The sequence below is a fragment of the Schistocerca gregaria genome, unplaced genomic scaffold (genome assembly GCF_023897955.1).
Source record: "Schistocerca gregaria isolate iqSchGreg1 unplaced genomic scaffold, iqSchGreg1.2 ptg000229l, whole genome shotgun sequence".
Taxonomy (NCBI): domain Eukaryota; kingdom Metazoa; phylum Arthropoda; class Insecta; order Orthoptera; family Acrididae; genus Schistocerca; species Schistocerca gregaria.
Genome location: NW_026061748.1, coordinates 1,355,719 through 1,362,816, shown reverse-complemented (window position 1 = coordinate 1,362,816; position 7,098 = coordinate 1,355,719).

The following is a 7,098-nucleotide window of genomic DNA, read 5'->3' as shown; positions in this document are numbered from 1 at the left end:
GGGAACTGAGCCTCCAAAATACATGTATTTACTACATGTGTTATCAATTCTGGCAGCTGAACTGAATCACATTTAACATGGCTGAACTTAAACCACAAACGTCACTACTAAAACTGTTCTTCATTTTCCTCAGTATATAGGTAACATCCTGTGCCTTGACCAATTTAAAGCTAAATGTACTTTCAGGTTTTGTGGTATTTCTCAGGCAGTATTTATGGTCAGTGACTATATTGTAAGTGCCAATCACTTTCTTAGTGAAGGATGTATTTAACTGTGCAGCATTCAGATTGCTGCCTTCAGCCTGTGAAGTCATTTTCCTGTTGCATTGACTGTTAATGATATTATTTTCTGATGTTAGTATTATATCTTCATTTTTTCATACACCTAGCTTCCTTTAAGGCCTGTCTTAATCTTTCCTTTTTCACTGTGAGCATGTCTTTAAATACTTGAGAACCTGTACTTCTGTACAGGCATAATATTGATCACACTCCCTCTTGATCTCCAACACCTTTTCACCCTTGACCTTATTTACTCTTAGTGCCTTCTTATTATTTGGTACCTTAATGGGAAACGACATCTTAGCATATACAGAAAGAGTAGATATGAGTTCTTCCACCTTTCTACCTATTGCATGTTCTCGATAAACTTGCAACCAATAACTTTTATCAATATTAGACTTAAACATATTTAGATTATCATAATTGACCACACATACACTCTTTCCTGCCATGTGCACTGAGTCAGTGGCCAGATACCCAGGTCTTAATTACGTCTGACTTCAGATGCACTAACTCATTTGATACAAATATATTGTCAATACATGTACCAGTACCTTTATAATGAAGCCTTGTTATTTCAGTGGTTGTAATATAAAGACCAAACAAATTTAATAAATTATTTGCATATGAGTTACAGATAGTGGACAACTGAAAATTCAAATTGAAATCTCCACAGACTGTCAGTATTGCCTCACGTGTTCCAATATTTCTACGGAATCCAAACTGACATTCCCCAAGGTCGGCTTCAACTAGTTTTTCCATTTGTCTGTAAAGAATTCACATTAGTATTTTGCAGCAGTGACTTATTAAACTGATAGTTTGGTAATTTTTCTCATCTGTCAACGCTTGCTCTCTTTGGGATTGGAATTATTATACTCTTCTTGAGGTCTGAGGGTATTTCGCCTGTCTCATACATTTTGCTCACCAGATGGTAGAGTTTTGGCAGGACTGGCTGTCCCAAGGCCGTCAGTAGTTCTAATGGTATGTTGTCTACTCCTGGGGCCTTGGTTCGACTCAGGTCTTTCAGTGCTCTGTCAAACTCTTCACACAGTATCATATCTCCCATTTCATTTTCATCTACATTCTCTTCCATTTCCATAATATTGTTCTCAAGTACATCGCCCTTGTATAGACCCTCTATATACTCCTTCCACCTTTCTGCTTTCCCTTCTTTGCTTAGAACTGGGTTTCCATCTGAGCTCTTGATGTTCATACAAGTGGTTCTCTTTTCTTCAAAGGTCTCTCAAATTTTCCTGTAGGCAGTATCTATCTTACCCCTAGTGAGATCAGCCCTTACAGCCTTACATTTGTCCTCTAGCCATCTTGCATTTCCTGTCAATCACATTTTTGAGACGTTTATATTACTTTTTGCCTGCATTTTTATATTTTTTCCTTTCATCAATTAAATTCAGTATTTCTTCTGTTACCCAACAGTTTCTACTAGCCCTCTTCTTTTTACATATTTGATCTTCTGCTGCCTTTACTATTTCATCCCTCAATGCTACCCATTCTCCTTCTACTGTACTTCCTTCCGCCATTGGTGTCAATTGTTCCCTTATGCTCTCCCTGAAACTCTGTACAACCTCTGGTTCTTTCAGTTTATCCAGATCCCATCTCCTTAAATTCCCACCTTTTTGCAGTTATAATCTACAGGTCCTAACCAATAGATTGTGGACAGAGTCCACATCTGCCCCTGGAAATGTCTTACAATGTTTCCTTTCCTCCCTACCGAATTCCATTCACCCATGACTATTAAATTTTCGTCTCCCTTCACCACCTGAATAATTTCTTTTACCTCATCATACATTTTATCAATTTCTTCATCATGTGCAGAGCTAGTTGGCATATAAACTTGTACTACTGTAGTAGCGTTCACTATGCTGTTTGTAGTAGCTTACCCGCATTCCTATTTTCCTATTCATTATTAAACCTACTCCTGCATTACCCCTATTTGATTTTGTGTTGATAACCCTGTATTCAACTCACCAAAAGTCTTGTTCCTCTTGCCACCGAACTTTACTACTTCTCACTATATCTAACTTTAACCTATCCATTTCTCTTTTTAAATTTTCTTACATACCTGCCCGATTAAGGGATCCGACATTACACGCTGCGATCCATAGAATGCCAGTTTTCTTTCTCCTGATAACGACATCCTCGAGTAGGCCCCTCCTGGAGATTATAATGGGGGACTATTTTACCCAAGAAGACACCATCATTTAACCATACAGTAAAGCTGCATGCCCTCAGGAAAAATTATGGCTGTAGTTTCCCCTTGCTTTCAACCGTTCGCAGTACTAGCACAGCAGGGCCATTTTGATTAGTGTTTCAAGGCCAGATCAGTCACTCATCCAGACTGTTGCTCCTGCAACTACTGAAAAGGCTGCTGCCCCTCTTCAGGAACCACACGTTTGTCGGGCCTCTCAACAGATACCCCTCCGTTGTGGTTGCTCCTACAGTACGGCTATGTGTATCGCTGAGGCACGCAAGCCTCCCCACCAATGGCAAGGTCCATGTTTCTTGGGGTGGGGGGGGGGGGTGTACTTTTCATTAATAATCCAAATTATTTGCATTGAGATTGTTGTGTCTTAACGTATTATTATAATACATTATTTTAGCATCATTATTAATGTTAGTGTTATTATTATTTAGTTTCTGTGTAATATTGTTCCTGGTCATATGTAAGTTAGCGCCTGAAGCATCTAATCTAGTCAGGGTAAATAAGCCATAAATAAATAAGTTTGGGAATTTTGTTGCAAAAACTACAACAGTTAACTGATAAAATTTGTCAAAGTGTCTTCACTCTGAATGCTGTCTGATTTTGTTATCTGTATGTCAACTGCTTTGTGTTCATCAGAGTATCTCAGACTACCATGTAGCCTAAAAACCACCATGTGCACCCCGCAAGTACTTACCTAACTGAGTAGCTGCTTCCTTTGTGTAGTGTACCCTGACCTGTCTAGGAGAGTCCTACAATTATCCACCCAATAATGGTGGTCCAGCCAAGACTGTCAGACTCAACAAAGCCTCTGGCCGAGATTGTCCACTCGGCTCCAGACCTTAGGACCCCAGTCAACTCTGGAAACTGTGCTGCAAATCGTGAGCTGTTCTTGCACTCCATATGAGAGGCCAGCAGCCTCCACCAGTCATCTGAATGAACTGAGGATGACTTCGGAACCCTCGCAAAAGGCACTGTCAGAACTGATGCCACTCCTCGGAGATGACTGCACCCTGCAAGCTCAATAGCCACAGGCAAAGATGCCCCATCTCGGATGAGGCTCCCTGACAGACCTACTGAGTGCATATTGGCTATCTTTCTTGCTGTGAACAATATTTCCCTAATGTGTCCAACACTTGTGAACCCCTCCTCCGGTGAGCTCGCTCAGATGCCGTCGGAGGAGTGACACACAGACGAGTGGGCGTGGCTGGACAGCCAGCCTCCACATGCCTAACCTAGCAGTGTAGTTAGTCGTTCAAGAGAAATGACGACTGACTGTGCTACACACTGCCTGAATTTCCACTTTAAAGTTACAAAAATGTGAGACTTCTTGTATTTAAGAGGTGTAAACTCATGGAATTTAAGCCACATCTGGAACCAGTGTGTAACTCAGCTTTATTTGTTTCTTGTGAAGACGAGATTTAAAAAAGATTGTGCTCTGGGTTGATTTATATTTATTTTTGTCGTTATGAAATTTTGAACTTTATTTACAAGCCAGTCAGTGCCCCATTGTGAATTTACGGAAAAGCTGAATAATACACTAATACTGAGCATTGGCTGAAGTTTAGATATATTAGGAACCTGTGCATACTGTCAGTCTTTTAGAGAGTCTTTGTACATATGGTGGGCTACAAGCACACTTTTATAACAACAGCTTAATAATCATGTATTGTACTCTTCCATAAAAAAAAAAATGTAAATAACAATCAGTACATTTCAGCCATGACTTGAACCTAAAAAAAAAAAAAAAAAAAAAATCTATGCGAAGAGGCATCGGACGTCTCAACAGTGATGGTACTGACTGACAACTGTGTCATCCTCAGCTAACCAAATTCACTGGAGGGGAATGGGGTCACCACACCTCTGTCCCGGCCGTTGTCAGTTTTTGGCAATGGCAATGCTACTTCTCAGTTGAGTAGCTCCTCAGTTGGCCTTACAAGGGCTGCGTGCACCCTTATTGAACCTTGCCCACACAGCACAGTACAGAGAGCTTCACTCACAATGTTTCATCGAGATGTGCATCGGTTAAAATCACACGTGGTTTCTTACAGGGCTCAGAATTTTGCTGCCAAGCTGGATAACAGACATGTCTAATCCCACAACCATAGTTTTTTATTACAGTCCTAACGTATTTGACTAAATTGCTCGCTAACAAATGAATACTTCACTTACCAACATTTACAGGCTTTGTGAAAATTGGCTACATCTTTCAACAGAACTTTGCCCACTTCATCATAGCTTGATGTGAGGAGTAAGAATATCGTGGTCAAAATTTTGTGTTTGCTTCCAATAACAGTATGCTATTAATCACTTAACTTAAACCATTTGCTAGTACATTTGTATGTCATCCTGATACCAGGTTCCCACCATATATTTCATTCCCTTGAAAATCAGCTAGCAAATCTCCTTACACTCTATTCGTGCATGGTACGACGTGTGACCAGCTGTCTGCTATCCTGAATGGACTCTTCCAAACTGTGACCAACAACCACCTAAACTGACTCGTGTGATGGAATGGGGCATTTACACAACATTTTAAAATATTTCACATTCCAAGCTAAAATGTCAATTGAAACAGGAACTTTCTTTCTGTGGCCATAAAATGATGTAGACCTAACTATGAAGCTATTATAATCGTTACAGGACAAGTTTTCAACACTGTCATACAACATACACAAGTTCTTGTGAGTTCATAGTAGAGGTCCACCTTGAGCCGTGCAATTAATTACGAATGAAGCACGGTATTGATATTAAATGTCTGAGTGATAGTCAGTTTAGAGAGTAATTTAAAACAGACTTGTACATTAGCTGGGAATAAGGGGATCTGGCTGAGCTCGTCTGGAAAGCGGCGGTGAGGGGAAACTTTCACTGTGGCAGCCTGGCCCAGTAAGTGTCTTTGTGATCCCTAATGGCACCACCGTGCGGATGGACAAGAGTCAAGACATTCTGCATTGTTCACTCACACAAATATTTTACGTGTTGGAGTGAGGAGTAATGTTTGTGAAAGATGCAATTGACTGCCAAATGCAGAAAATCTGGCTTTGGGGTGTGTGCCAGAGATTGCTGTCTTACAGGTGAACTCCCAGCTAGGCCTTTTAAATGCCACCAAACACATAACTCTTACAAAAATTTTGTTTAGGGATTTAAGACCTTTGGACAGTGGTTCATCTTGATGTTTTTCAGAGTGACAGAGAGCTAAAAGGAAGCTGCCTCACTGACACGGGAGAGAGATACGAATAGTGAGGCATGACTTTTTCCAAGGGGTATAGCAGAAATGGAAGCAATGGTTGCCAGAGTAAAACATAGCCCAGGGAAGGGGAGTTGTGCTCTCTGAGGAGCATTTTTCCCAGTCAGAGCTTGGAAGATCCACAGCACAGCTAGTAAAATTAAGCACATATAGAAAAATTTGGCAATTTGAGGTTTCTCTCCTCACAGTTGCTACACTGATGTGTAAGGAGACTTGTCAAATATTTGGCCAACCAACACACAGCCACAGAAGAGGTCTGCTGCTACTGAATGGGATCGAGGGAACTTCAAGTCATCTTGTAAATACAATCTCAGAGATTCATTCGGAATATTTGTATTGCAAAGTCGTGAACACTCTGCTTCTAAAATCGACAAAAAGTGTGACAAATTACCTCCAATAACTTATTAGTTTCAGTAGTTCTATTCTGTGCTCATAAACCAACTAATCACAATACATGTTCCACAGTCGTAAAACACTCCTTCCCACCCAAACACACAACCTCTCAAAGCTTCCAGAATGAAATTTTCTCTCTGCAGCAAAGTGTACACAGATTTAAAACTGTGTGCTGTACTGAGACTCTATCTCAGTACCTTTGCCTTCTGTGGGAAAGTGCTCTACCAACTGAGCCACCTAAGCATGACTCATGACCCATCCTCACAGCTTTACTTCCTCCAGTACCTCATCTCCTACCATCCAAACTTCACAGAAGCTGTCCTGCAATGCTGCAGAACTAGCACTCCTGGAAGAAAGGATATAGCAAAGACATGGCTTGTCACAGCGTGGGGGATGTTTACAGAATGAAATTTTCACTCTGCAGTGGAGTGTGTGCTGATGTGAAACTTCCTGGCAGATTAAAACTGAGACCCTTTGCCTTTAGCAGGCAAGTGCTCTCAAAGCTTGTCACAATTTGGAGCTACCATGTACACAAAGCCATTGCTGCTAATTTTGGCTAACAATAAAAGACAAGCTGCTCCATTACACTCAGTCCAATACATTATTGATAGAGTAGTTTGTATTAGGAAACCTGCAATAAAGTTCTATGCATGCAGACGGATTAGCATTTTACTTAAGTGTCAGTGTGCACCATTTTCCCAAAACTGCAAAAAAGATAATAATGTATCATGTAATAAAATATACTGTAGCCTGTTTGATGCATCAGTCCATTTGTCACAAGCAACTGGAGTTGAGTAAAATAGTGTTAATAGCAGACTAAGTGTGAAATGGTATATTGAAACTTACTTAACATACTTGTAGACAGAGTATCAGGGACACAGATTATTAATAACAACTTTTTCATTTATGGTCTTGTGCTGGTATGAACTACCAATTTTCTTTTGGTTCCAGCTGTATGGAAT